Source organism: Aquarana catesbeiana, linkage group LG02, assembly GCF_042186555.1.
Source record: "Aquarana catesbeiana isolate 2022-GZ linkage group LG02, ASM4218655v1, whole genome shotgun sequence".
Classification (NCBI taxonomy): domain Eukaryota; kingdom Metazoa; phylum Chordata; class Amphibia; order Anura; family Ranidae; genus Aquarana; species Aquarana catesbeiana.
In genome coordinates, this window is record NC_133325.1 from 143,857,731 (window position 1) to 143,871,960 (window position 14,230).

The 14,230-nt window shown below is 42.0% G+C and overlaps 1 protein-coding gene across 5 annotated transcripts in view; it reads right to left on the reverse strand.

Moving 5' to 3' along the window:
• Nucleotides 1–13,703, reverse strand: part of RARG (retinoic acid receptor gamma) — a 292,426-nt gene extending 278,723 nt beyond the window's left edge. For 2 of the 5 annotated variants that reach the window (XM_073613573.1, XM_073613572.1), the window contains exon 1: nt 13,544–13,698. The gene's annotated coding sequence lies outside the window, so the exon portion shown is untranslated. Of the gene's footprint in view, nt 1–13,543 lie in introns of all 5 variants that reach the window. The other 3 variants (XM_073613571.1, XM_073613575.1, XM_073613574.1) reach the window with 3 other exon arrangements.
• Between the last annotated feature and the right edge of the window lie 527 nt (nt 13,704–14,230).

The window sequence follows — 14,230 nt, forward strand, 5'->3', positions numbered from 1 at the left end:
ATCCCACCCCCAGCTGGTTAATGGGAATGGAGGAGGAAGGAGAGACTGGAACGGCCCGTTACCACTGTGTATACGCCCACATGTGTGACTCTATAGTCACATGGTCTGCTCAGTGATAGGGGGGAAATACTCAGCATAGAACTCACTGAAAACCGAGCATGTGCAGAGTTGCCACCACAGCTGCAAAATCTTTAGATGAATTGGGGTCATGAACAGAAGGTGGACACAGAGAGCAGCGGGATCAACTAGGTTTTTTGCAGAATACAGAAAACGAATCTCATAGTGTCTGAGTAACTATGAACAGCATGTAATACACCATTTATTAATAGTTTTTTTATGATGTGTGTTTAGTGACACTTTAATAACCCAGAAAACCCGAGAAAAGTTGGAGGTTCATATTCTACAATAAAAAGGCTTACTAATCCAGCAAACCAGTTTAGCAATATATTTTACTTAGATTTTTTTAGGATGGTGGGGCTCCTTTCAACCCAAGCTGGCAAGGACTTTTACAACTTAAAATAAATATATATTATTAAATAAAAAGTAAATGATTAGCAGTGCTGTGGTAGCAGTACTAGGCTGACCCAACGGCTGTTTTTAATATTTGTGTTTTATTTCCTAGGGAGCCTATTCTTGCCATAATCTTTTGTCTGCTAAAAAACTATGTAGATGCCATGAGCTCCTTTTGGAAAATACTCGCTTTCAGAGGGTCGTACATGAGAATTATTGTGTCATTTATTGGCTAACTAAATAGACAGTAGAGCAAGCTTTCAAGGAACATTGACCTCTCCTTCAGACAGAGATGAGGCTGCCTACAGAAGAGGCCAGCATGCTTCCAAAGCTTATACTTCAACCTATTTAGCTAGCCAATAGATGATATCATCCTAAACCCAAACTTCTACTTTTGTCGATGGCTAACCCGGTACAAATTAGGATACACACTCTCACAAAATGGCAGCCAGAGTCTATAACTTTTTACTGTTCACTAGTGTATAGAGAACGAATTGAGATTGTGGACTCCTGTGGCCATTTTGCGGGTGTCTAACTGCATGTGTTCTCATGTTAAGGAGTATTTAAGACGCTATCTGATTTCTCCTTACATAAGACAGCCTTGTGTATCCAGCCAACTATTTTTGGGGCTTTGGATAGCGTAGAGAATGATTAGAACCCCAGTATTTACTGCTGTCTGGGGCTCCATCACAGAGCTTCCCCTCATTCACTGACCCTCGAAAAACTATTTCCACAGATAAGATGTGTGGGAAAATCTCCAATGTACAGACAGAATTTAAAGCGGTAGTAAACTATTCATAATATGCCATAATGTGCTAGTACGAACTGCATACCTAGCACATTATGGCAGATATACATTTCAAATGAAGTCCTCCAGCAGTGCGCTGTCACCACTGCAGGCACTTCCAACTTTCCCCTGGTCTTCCTTCCGGGTTCACACGATCCAGCCATTTGAATGGGCGGACTGTAATGATGTCACTCACACATGCATGCACATGAGAGCCAGGATCACGGCTCGGCACTCTTCTAATACATATCTGAACTCTGTCTGACCTAAAAAAAAAAACTTCCCCTAACACCAGTGCATGCAATATAACATAAAAAAGCCTCAAGGAAACTTGTCCTGGGACAAATATAGAAGCAGTCATTGGTGACTTCCCTTCCCAAAAAATGCTGGTTGCCTTGGCTGTTATGCTAAATCAGTGTTTTTAGTACTTTCCAAGACACTGACCCAGAAAAAAGACACATAGATCAGGAAAGTCAAAGCATAGTCAGAGCTCCTAATCTGCATACTTGTTCTGAGCCAGTAATTCAGAAAGTACTGAAACCATTAATTCAGCATGGCAGGCCAGGCAACTGGCATTTTCAGAAGCATTGATCAACAGTAGTAGCATCTTAATATAGGTTTTCTTTCAAGTGTGCTTTGTGTTAGCTACCTCTGTTCTTCCCTTTCTCACACCTACTGTAGGTGTGAATGTCCCGTATGACCATAAACGTTATGGTTATACAGTGCCTTGGAAAAGTATTCATACCCCTTGAAATGTTCCACATTTTATTATGTTACAACCAAAAATGTAAATGTTTTTTATTGGGATTTTATGTGATAGACCAACACAAAGTGGCACATAATTGTGAAGTGGAAGGAAAATGATGAATGGTTTTCCAAATTATTTACAAATAAATATCTGAAAAGTGTGGCGTGCATTTGTATTCAGCCCCCTTTACTCCGATACCCCTAACTAAAATCTAGTGCAACCAATTGCCTTCAGAAGTCACCTAATTAGTAAATAGAGTCCATTTGTGTATAATTTAATCTCAGTAGAAATACAGCTGTTCTGTGAAGCCCTCAGAGGTTTGTTAGAGAACCTTAGTGAACAAACACCATCACAAAGGCCAAGGAACACACCAGACAGGTCAGGGATAAAGTTGTGGAGAAGTTAGGAGGAGGGCGGAGGGTTAGATTATAAAAAAAAAATATCCCAAGCTTTTAACATCTCACGGAGCACTATTCAATTCATCATCCAAAAATGGAAAGAGTATGGCACAACTGCAAACCCACAAAGACATGGCCGTCCACCTAAACTGACAGGCCGGGCAAGGAGAGCATTAATCAGAGAAGCAGCCAAGAGGCCGATTGTAACTCTGGATTAGCTGCAGAGATCCACAGTTCTGGTGGGAGAATCTGTCCACAGGACAGCAAAACACTATGTGTGGTGGAAAACTACCACTGCACATCACACTGAACACACCATCCCCACCGTGAAACATGGTGGTGGCAGCATCATGTTGTGGGGATGCTTTTCTTCAGCAGGGACAGGGAAGCTGGTCAGAGTTAACGGGAAGATGGATGGAGCCAAATAGAGGGCAATCTTAGAAGAAAACCTGTTAGTCTGCAAAAGACTTGAGACTGGAGTGGAGGTTCACCTTCCAACAGGACAACAACCCTAAATATACAGCCAGAGCTACAATGGAATGGTTTAGATCAAAGCATGTTCATGTGTTAGAATGGTCCAGTCAAAGTCCAGACCTATATCCAATTGTGGCAAGACTTGAAAATTGCTGTTCACAGATGCTCTCCATCCAATCTGACAGAACTTGAGCTATTTTTCAAAGAAGAATGGGCAAAAATTTCACTCTCTAGATGCACAAAGCTGGTAGAGACATCCCCAAAAAGACTTGAAACTGTAATTGCAGCGAAAGGTGATTCTACAGAGTATTGACTCAGGGGGGCTGAATACAATTGCATGCCACACTTTTCACATATTTATTTGTAAAACATTTTGAAAAGCATTTATCATTTTCCATCCACTTCACAATTATGTGCCACTTTGTGTTGGTCTATCATATAAAATTCCAATAAAATACATTTATGTTTTGGTTGTAAATGTGGAAAATTTCAAGGGGTATGAATACTTTTTCAAGACACTGTACTGTCTCGATCAAAGCCCTACTCTATAGAAGCCATGATTTCTATATACTGCACTGATGATGACCAAATAGCCTGAAACAGCTGTGCGCAGTTTGGACCAAATAACTCATCATAATATCAGGCTATATTTGCGCTGTACACTAGCGGTTTGGGATGTGCATCTGGCCAATGAGACATAATGCAATTATTTGCATTTCTCCACCCACTGTCTTGAAATGAGGGATAATCCTCTAATATTTTGGATATGTGGACACTTTCTGTTGTAAGAAGGCTTTACTGTGCTGCGCGCTGATTTCATTGTAGGGCTTTTGATTGCATTGATCCCGTCTCGCCATAACCTCTTCAGGTATATGGTCTCTTTAAGTTTGAATGTCTGAGTAAAATTTTAAAAAGGGAGGCGTTCTGTAGTCCAGCAGAGAAGAATTGGGCAGCGTTGACAACACTATTTGGAATTTCAGTGTAGCAGAAGGCATAATGTTGTCAGCTCAAAGAGGAAGTTAGAAGCACACAGGCTTTCTGACAGATCACCTGGTATTTTCTGTACTTGCCATATTTGTAAGGACAGAACATGGGAATATTTTGATGTATTACAGATGTACTGAATGTTTTATTTATTTATTTTTTTTATTTGCATAGATTTACACTTTAATTGTATTTTGTTTTGCAAAAGATAATGGGAACAAAGAAAAAATAAATAAATAAAATAAAATTTAAAAAAAACAAAAATCACTGCACTGTTTATTGTTAAATGGTAAGAGTGAATGTATATACAAAGTGCATTGTTGAAAATGCTAGTGCATGGTCCTGGAAAACTAGCAACTGGATAGATTTGTTATATAGCTGGGGGGTTTTAGGGGCCATTTACATTTCAGCTGTGTGTTAATGTGCGTTATTTGTGTGCATCACCAAAGTATTCTGAAAAATCACAACATTTTTGCCATAACGTAAGTTGCCATGCAATGCAGAACATTGCAGCACATGTGCGTTGGGGCGATATTCAAAATGAATGGCACAGGAGCCAATGCATGTAATAGGTTAGTGAAACAAACAGATGCAAATTAACACAGAAGGCACAGATGATAAAACCAGCGCAGGATAAAATTGGATAAATTTGATCGATGAGTCGTGCGTTCAGCAATAAGCCTGAGGCTGGCATTCACATACAATGTAATGACTGAACTAATTAGACTGTACATTGTATGAGTGTACAGGAAGTAAAACGATCTTTAGAATGCTGGACAGTTACCTAACAATCCACCCCAACTAAACCAAGGACTTTGGATGAACAAATAAAATATTCTTAGCATAAAACATCAATTGTAACCAACAAAATAACAACAAAAGTAGTGTGAACAAGCTCTTTAAAACATGCCACAAATCAGAGGTTCTCTCGTATTCTGGTTCCCTATATATCAACACATTTTTGGGGACCCCAATTATAAGCACAGCAGGAATGTAGGGCTTGAAAATAAAAAAAAATTCAACAGAATTATAGTGAAACTAAAGACAGAAAATGTCATTTTGAAAAGTCAGGGGAAGACATTTTTATTGTTGTCTATGTCCCGCTAGGGAGACCAGGGGCGAACTGACCATTTGGGCACTTGGGCAATGCCTGAGGGCCCCATGCCACTAAGTGGCCCCATCAGGGTTGCCAGCCTCAATAAAACCAGGGACAGTATGTAAAAATCTGTGTTTTTTTAAAAATCCCAAGATAATAGCTGACCCGCCTCTCCAGTACCTTTTCAGTGTCTGTATGTGTATTCTGTGTGTGTATACTGTGTGTGTATATTGTGTGTCTGTGTATACTGTGTGGCCCCATAATCTCCTATTGCCCGGGGGCCCCATGATCTTCTCCTATTGCCCGGGGGCCCCATGAGTTGTCAGTCCGCCCCTGAGGAAGACTTTCCCTCCTTTTTGTGACCATTATGACTGGGACTGAAAATTAAGAAAAATCGAAATTTTTAGTTGACACTAACACAGAAATAAAGAGGAAATTAATCAAAAGGGAACCTATTTCAGTTGTAAATTGTCCAGGAGAGGTTATTTTTCACTCTAATGCCGTGCACACACGAGCGGACTTTTCGACCAGACTGGTCTGACGGAACAAATCCGTCGGACAATCCGACCGTGTGTGGGCTTCATCGGACCCGCAGCGGACTTTTTCGGTCGAAAATCAGACGGACTTTAGATTTAAAACATGTTTCAAATCTTTCCGACGGATTCGAGTCCGATCGAAAAATCAGTTCGTCTGTATGCTAGTCCAATGGACGAAAACCCGACGCTAGGGCAGCTATTGGCTACTAGCTATCAACTTCCTTATTTTAGTCCGGTCGTACGTCATCACGTACGAATCTGTCGGACTTTGGTGTGATAGTGTGTAGGCAAGTCCGTTCGTTCGAAAGTCCGTCGGAAGTCTGTCAAAAGAACGTCAAAAGTCTGTGGGAAAGACCGTCGGACCTTTGATGCTGAAAAGTCCGCCCGTGTGTACACGGCATAAGACTGGCCATACATTTTACATGCAATTTTCTTGTACAATTTTCCTTTAGATTTACCAAAACCATATAATATGAGGTCAAACCTAAACATTTTCAATTTGCCTGTAATCGGGAAGGCCCTTGCACTACATAGTTGAAGGTAAATCTAAAGGAAATTGAATAAGAAAATTGCATAATGTATGGCCAGCTTAAGTCTCGGTTCACACTGAGGCGGCTTCAAAGTTGCTTGACTCTGAAGCTGCCCCACACAGCGCGACTTCAGCGTGGCTTGCAAACGACTTCTGTAATAGAGTGACTTGAGTTACTCCGATTAGAACAGTTCTATTGCACTGAATGGAATGCGACTTGTCAGGCATCTAAGTCACCTGACAGGTCGCCCCAGTGTGAATCGAGTCGAAAGGGAGACCTGTCAGTCTTTTTTTTTTCTTTTTTGAACAAAAAAAATACTGACTTGATTCCCCCCATCCACACACCTGTTGTCAGAATATAGTAACTTTGCAGGGGAATTCCGCACCATCAGAATACACTGATCAGCGTTGTAGGCTATAGCCTGTAGCACTGATTAAGCGGGGAAAATCCGATTGGCTGGTTGTACAGAAGTCGACCAGTAGATTGAGACCCCATTCACACAGGGGCAACACGACTTGCAGGTCGCCTCAGCGAGGCGACCTGCAAACGACTGCCCGGGCGACTTGCAAAACGACTTCTGTATAGAAGTCTATGCAAGTCGCCCAAGTCGCCCCCGAAGTCGTACAGGAACCTTTTTCTAAGTCGGAGCGACTTGCGTCGCTCCCCTTAGAACGGTTCCATAGCACAGAACGGGAGGCGACTTGTCAGGCGACTAGGTCGCCTGACAAGTCGTCCCTGTGTGAATGGGCTCTGACTATTGTAAAACTTTCCTGGTCACACATAGTTTAAAATTCAACCAGTCCCTGTTGAACTGCCTGATTTTCAATACAAGTATGGCCGGCATTTCTTCACACTTTTCTTAGAACTCCAAAGTTTTAACTATTCCTTATGGTATCCAAAACTAAAAAAAATGTTTTGGTTTTGGATATACTTTCAAGTTATAGACAAGAATTTGGGAAACAAACTTGTTGTAGTCTCTGCAGGATACCCTATTAGATCACCTTATTCCTAGCAATATATATATATATATATTTGTCCCAAACATGTTTGAATCCACTTACTATTAAGAGTGCTTTCACACTGAAAGCGCCGGCCGTTAGCGCCAAAGCACAGCTCGTTTTAGCAGTGCTTTAGCTCTTTCAGCTTTCAGCGCAGCTTTTCGGCCACTAGCGTGGCACATTTAACCCCAAGAAAAGGGTTAAAAACTCCCGTTTTATGGAGCTTACAAAACGCTTTTCAGACGCTTTGAAAGCGCTGCCCATTCAATCCAATGGGCAGGGCATTTTGGGAGCGCTCCCAACCCACCCTAAAGATGCTGCTTGCAGGACTTTTTATAACGTCCCACAAGCGCACCGCCCAAGTGTGAAAAGTCACGCTGCAATGAATGGGAGGTGGTTTTCAGGCGCTTAGCAGAGGCTATTTCCAGCGCTAAAGCACCTGAAAACCGCCCAATGTGGAAGGGGTCTTAGTGGTGCACTACCTCTGCTGGAAATCTGGTCCAAGTATCAACTTTGAAGCATGTTCTTTATCTTGGCTTCATATTGATACTGCCCTCCTGAACCTTATTCACCAACTTGGTGTATTTTAAGGTTTCAGTCATGACTCCCCTTTCCCTTCTTTCCTCCAGATGATACAAACGAGGTGGCTTTTTTTTTGTTTGTTTTTTAACTTTTTTGTCTGACTATAGATCTGTTTGTCCCAAGCATGTTTGAATTTGCTTACATTTGAATGACTCTTTACCTCTGCTGGAAGTGTATTCCAAGCATCAACTACCCTTTCAGTAAAATAATACTTTCTAAGATTCATTTGGAATAATTTGAGGTTACATTTTGATCTTAGCTTCATATTGAAAATACTGCCCTTGTGAACCTTATTCCCAAACTTGATGTATTTAAAGGTTTCAGTCATGGCTCCCCTTTCCCTTCTTGCCCCCAGACTGTACAAATAAATTTCCTGAAGTCTCTCCTGATGATTTTTATCCCTCAGACCCTTCACCATTTTCGTTGCCCACCTCTGGACCTGCTATGCATTATCAATATCGTATTGTAAGGGAGCTTTAAGCCTAGTACACACGGGCTGAATGTCAGGTGACATCAGACAGAAACTGTCTGACATTCGGCTGTGTGTGCTGCAGCCGGTCCAACAGTAGCTGGCTGTTTGGTGGGCTTCTGTTGAAGGGGCTTGACCAAAAAAGGTCTGCTGATTGGCTCCCGATCAGCGCTTTCAGCCAATGGCTGAGAGTGCTGACCGAAGTGTTCTGCTGGACACAATAGAACAGCAGGGGAGATCGCTGTACTAACACTAGACTGTTAGTACAGCGGCTGCTCCTGAGCTGTCAGTTTTTTTTCGTTCAACCCTGCTGGGTTGAATGAAGAAAAAAAAACTGGCAGTGTGTATTAGGCTTTACTAAGTATCCAATTGGAGAAAGTTTGAAGTTCAAATTATTCTCTTTATTGGATGACTTAAAGGGGTTGTAAAGGTTGTTTTTTTATTTTTTTTTTTAAAACCAACATGTTATACTTACCTCCTCTGTCCAAGGGTTTTGCACAGGGAGGCCCTGATCCTCCTCTTCTGGGGTCCCTCAGCAAGGCTCCTGGCTCCTCCTCTTCTCGAGTGCCCACTCGGAGAGCCGCTTTCCACGGGGGCACTCGTGCAAGTTCGTTCCTGAGTCCTGCTGCTGCGTCCATTGACACAGACAGCAGGACTCTGCCCCGTGTCACTGGATTTGATTGACAGCAGCGGGAAACAATGGCTCCTGCTGCTATCAATCTATCCAATGAGGACCTGTGACAGCGGTTTGAGCTGCTGTGCTCATCCCAATTGCTGGAACAATCGGGTTTAGGGAAGAAAAAGGGGAGCTCTGGGGGGCTGCTGCACTACAGAAGGTTTTTTACCTAAATGCATAGAATGCATTTAGGTGAAAAACCTTGAGGGTTTGGACACTTACCTGTCCAAGGCGTCCGTGATGTCTTCACCCAAAGCCGACCCGTCCTTCGGCTCCGGGGGGAGGCGCCCGCATCTTCAGTAAGGGAATCAAGAAGTGAAGCCTTGTGGCTTTATAGCCTGGTTCCCTACTGTAAAGTCGCTGCGCATTCTGACTGGTCCCTGCTGTCTTCTGGTACCTGTGTGTCTACCAGAAGACAGCAGGGGGGGCGGCGGAGGAGGGGCCAGACATGGCATAGATCTTTCGCCGGAAGTATTAGACAGGTATCTGCTCCCCCCTCCTCCCTGAAAGGTGCCACTGGAGGGGGGGAGGAACCGGATAAGCGGAAGTTCCATTTTTGGGTGGAACTCCGCTTTAAGTTATTAACAATGCAAGTTTTTGGGATAAGATAGATGTAAGTTATCCTGGAAGCTTGCATAGTTGGAAGTTGTAAATCCTTACACATACCCAGCAAAGTGACTGGCTTCAGGTGATACACAGAAATTAAACAGATCCTCCTATATAAGTTGTACCTGTTTATCTTCAGCCATCTCTTCTCTATATCCATTCAAAGGACAGAATTTATAAAGCTTGTCTGGGCTGTCAAAAAAAGGGGCAGAGACCTAAAATTACACTCTGCAGAGCTCAGTTAGGGGAGCTCTGAGAGCTGATTGGAGGGAAGGGACACACCCCCCTTCACACAGCAGACAGGAACAGAGCTGAGGCTGTAAATCAGCTGGAGGTCCCTCCCCTGTCACCATTTTTATATTTGTGTCAGGAAAACTTGTTAGAAGTGATTCATGCTGATAGCAGAGGAACGAAGCAGCAGACAGAAATGACACTTAGTGCTCTTAATGGGGACAAGTACACACTACAGAGGGATATGCTTTGTTCATGTCTGAGGTTTACAACCAAGTTAGTCAATAAAGGGTATCACTCCAAACTTTTTGCAATAATCGATGGCTAACATAGTACAATACTTTACTCATTAAGAATTGAAAATCAGAAGCCTCCCTGGTAAGGAAAAGATCAAGGAAAGCCGGTAAGGGCAGAGACTTCTACAGAAATAGTGACGAAAAAGAAAACTTCCTTGATTTGTAGGATAAGGTTGTAAGAACTGGAATGACAGATACAAACAAAGCTCCGACATTGATAGCATCTAGAGATCAGGAGTATACAGTATATACAGGCCACCATATTTCTATACACATGAAAGCATAGTGTTCACCCAGGAGGAACATGAGTCAGCAGTGAGTACTATATGTTTTTCAAAAATCATAATGTTCAGCCAGGGGAGCCGCAAATTATGAATTTTTTGCTTTGAAGCGTCACCCCAGGACAGAGCAATCCAGCAACTCAATCTCACACTCCCCACAACCTAAGTGTCTTCAACATAGAAACCAATGCTGTGGTTACTTAACCACATCACAGCGTCACTACTCCGCTCTTCCCCAAACTCCCTCCCTTTACCATCATCCTCCCGCGGTACCGCACACAAAAATCACAGAGCCGCAGTCAGAGACAGCTCCGGGGGGCAAGAGGCGGCGCAGGAAAAGGGTGATGTTTTTATTACCATGCTGCCAACCCCTCCTCTGAGTTCACCTCATCTCACCTCCTTTCCACCCCACACTCTTCGCTCCAAACTCCTTCCCCATAAAAAATATGAAAGCATGAAGGCAAATAATAAATGGCACCAAAGACTCCTGCTGGTAAACGAGGGGACTGCACCGGCAATTTACTTGCAGCATAAAAGTTCAGAGGTTAATAGGTAAAAGTCGGCTACTCCATGGTGCTCACTTTTACCTGATCGTTTAACTCTTTACTAACTACATACAGTGCAGCTGCCAAATTAGGTGCGGGTTCCATTTTTTTTTTTTTACCTATGGTAATGGATCTAGGAGAACAGGGCTTCACATTTTTTCTCCAGCTACAACTACTGTCCACAAAGGCACTACTAATAGCCAATATAGGTCAACACACTTACATTTCCACTTGAAACATAGAGGTTAATTTACTAAAACTGGAGAGTGCAAAATCTGGTTCAGCTCTGCATAGAAACCAATCAGCTTTCAGGTTTTATTGTCAAAGCCTAACTGAACAAGCTGAAGTTGGAAGCTGATTGGCTAGCATGCACAGCTGCACCAAATTTTGCACTCTCTAGTTGTAGTAAATCAACCCAATAGTATACCTGGGGCTTTATGAGGAACTCTACTTAGGGTTTACAGCACACATTATCTTGCCTCTTGCTTTTTTCCTAATACTGATACCTACACTATACAATCTGATTGTACAATCTGCTTTAGTTCTACCACCGACTATGTGCTACAAGGGCCTGCCTGATTTGATTCTGCATTGAACTGGTTGTATAGGTATGTCCTCCTATTAGATAGTTACAGTAACTCAAAAGAAGATAATACAGAGATTGTACAATCAGATTGTATAGTGTATGGTAAGGTGTGCTTTTTTTCCATTTACTATACGAACTGCCAAAAGCTAAACCTAAGTTTAATGTAGGTGAGGGAGTATTTAACAAACAAAAGCTTACTGTACAACCCAATACAGGTAAAGTCAGTAAACAGCGGCAGAGAAAGGACTGATGTACACCTTGGCACTGCTTCGACTCTGGTGGGTAAAGTGTTAAGAAATAACTTGTTATGCAAGCTGTAGGATTGGGCAACAAGACGTGATGTGTATCAGTCCAAACAAACTTATGGTTAAAAGAATAATTAAGGTAAATACCAAAGAGGAAATAAAATATAAAAAAAATATATATATACTTTAGATTGTAAGCTGTGATGAGCAGAGTGCTTCTAAACCTTGAATTGCATTGTAATTGTACTGTCTACCTTTATTTTGAATAGTGCTGTGCAAACTGTTGACACTATATAAATCCTGCATAATAATAAAAATAATAATAATAATAATAAATATATACACCTCCCTCTCCAATTAGATTATAAACTCCATGAGCAGGACCTTCCTTTTCCTTCTGTATTGAACTGTATTGTAATTGTACTGTCCCCCTTTATATTGTAAAGCGCTGTGTAAAGGGATGGCGCTATATATATCTGGTATAATAATAATATTTTATATATATATATATATATATATATATATATATATATATATATATATATATATATATATTTATTTATTTATTTAGAAATTAAAAATCAGCATCCTCCCTGGTAGGGAAAGGATCAAAGCCAGCCATTTTGGCAGACAAAGTGGCAAAATAAAAAAATAAATAAAAAAAGTTTTTTGACTTGAACGACAAAGTCGTATTCTGTGCTAAGACCTAGACTGACCAATTCAAAATTAGCTTTGAAAGATCAAGGGTCCATGCTGCCGGTGCCTACCCAAAAAAGTGACATCCATGCCAGAAATCCACCATTCACCAAAAGAAAACTGCTGAGCCTTTCAGGGCAGGGTAAGGTAGAAAACAGAGCAGTTGCACTACAGCTACACAGGTGATCTTTGATTGCGCGTCAAAATTACTGTAATCAATCACGAGCTTTAGAACACGCTTTGTAATAGCCAGAGCGACTCGGGCAATCTTTCATTGTGCGACTAAAACCACTAGTGACCAATTGCCAGCTTTAGAATGCGTTTCATAATAGCCAGAGCTTCATGCGCAATTTTTAGTCATGTGATCATTATACTCTAAATGAGTCGCAACTTTTTTTCCTCTTATCCGTTTGACCAGCTACAAGCAATTAATTGCGTATAGTTGCTTCTGCATGCGATCATAAGAGATTTTAAATACAGCAAAATTCATTTAAACTCGACAATCCCTTCTACTAAAGCATCTAATCGCCTGAGATAAAATGGCAGAAAAAAAACACACACGCGATCGCGTGAAGTCATGAATCTTAAAAAATGACTTTTTTTTTTCATATTTGTGCGATCAAAAAAAAAAATCTACAATCATATATTTAAATCACCAGAGAACCCGTCCCTTGAGTCCTGGTAACCTTTGGATGTCACCGGAATACAATCCACGCGCGACAACTGTCGTTTCCCATACAGGGAAGATATTCGAAAAAAAATGTAAGTTGGCATTGATGGTATCAGCTGACGTCCTATAATATTGGTTTTGTTTTCTTTACAAAAAAATCTTTCCATAAAAAAATGTATGGGAAGAGGGAAAGCTAGCCTTGAAAAGTTGAAAACGGAGAGAGAGAAGAGACGAAGAAAGGGGGGAAGAAAAGAGGAACGTGAGCTGCAGAGAAAGGAGACAAAGATCCAGAAGAGTAAAGTCAGCGAACGAATGGAGAGGAAGAGTGAGAGGGAACTGACAGCCGTGACCTCTGCCCTCTGTCAGACAACGTGTCAGAGTGTGCCCGGCTGGCGGTGTCACAGGGCACTGATGACCAGAGGGGCAGGAAAGAGTTGGGAGGAGAGGGACGTGCACAGGGCACCAGCCGGGTTCAATTAATGAAGGGAAAAAAAAGCTCTTCTAACTTCCTGAGATGAGAAATCTTCCCTCCTCCCTGTAAAGTCCCCTAAAGGAAAACAATAGGAGTCCTTCCCCCAGCACAGTGACTGGACGCTCACCTTGTCCAGCCGCAGCACACGGTGTCTCCTCCACACGTACCTGGCCGCCTCACCCAGCGTAGACACTCTATGTGTGTATCTGTATGTGTGTGTGTGTGTGTGTGTGTGTGTGCTCTCGCCTCCTCTCCTACTTACACTACCAACTCATTACAATCTGCTATTCATAACCCGGGTCATGTGACACTCACAAAATATAAAGCACATTTTTTTTTTTTCTCCTCGCAAACCACAGAATGAATTTCAGTGGAAAGCACGGAAAATGTATTCCCCCCCCCCTTCTGGCTGTGCCATTCCAGGCAATGTAATTTTAGTCATTATATGACCATCCTTCTGGAGAGGCCTGCAGAACATTCCTGTGTACACAAACACATGTGTGCGAGACGTCCAAGTCCTGGTGTGTGCGCGCCGCTGTGTCCGGTGCAAACCTACAGGAAAGTGCCGCCGACTATTAACTGTTCCAAATTCAGGGATGAGCCAAAATGCGTGTTTTTCATTTCCGAAAAATTTCAGCAAAAAATCAGGGGATTTCTGAGAAATTGCGCCTTTGTAGCGACATGATTGGAGTCGCTGTGGAAGGTGGTTTTTAGGGCTCGTGCATACGAATGATTTTACGCAGGATCTTGTTGGCAGTAAAATCCTACATAAAATCTTCCCTGTACACTGAACGTATATAATATATGCATGCTT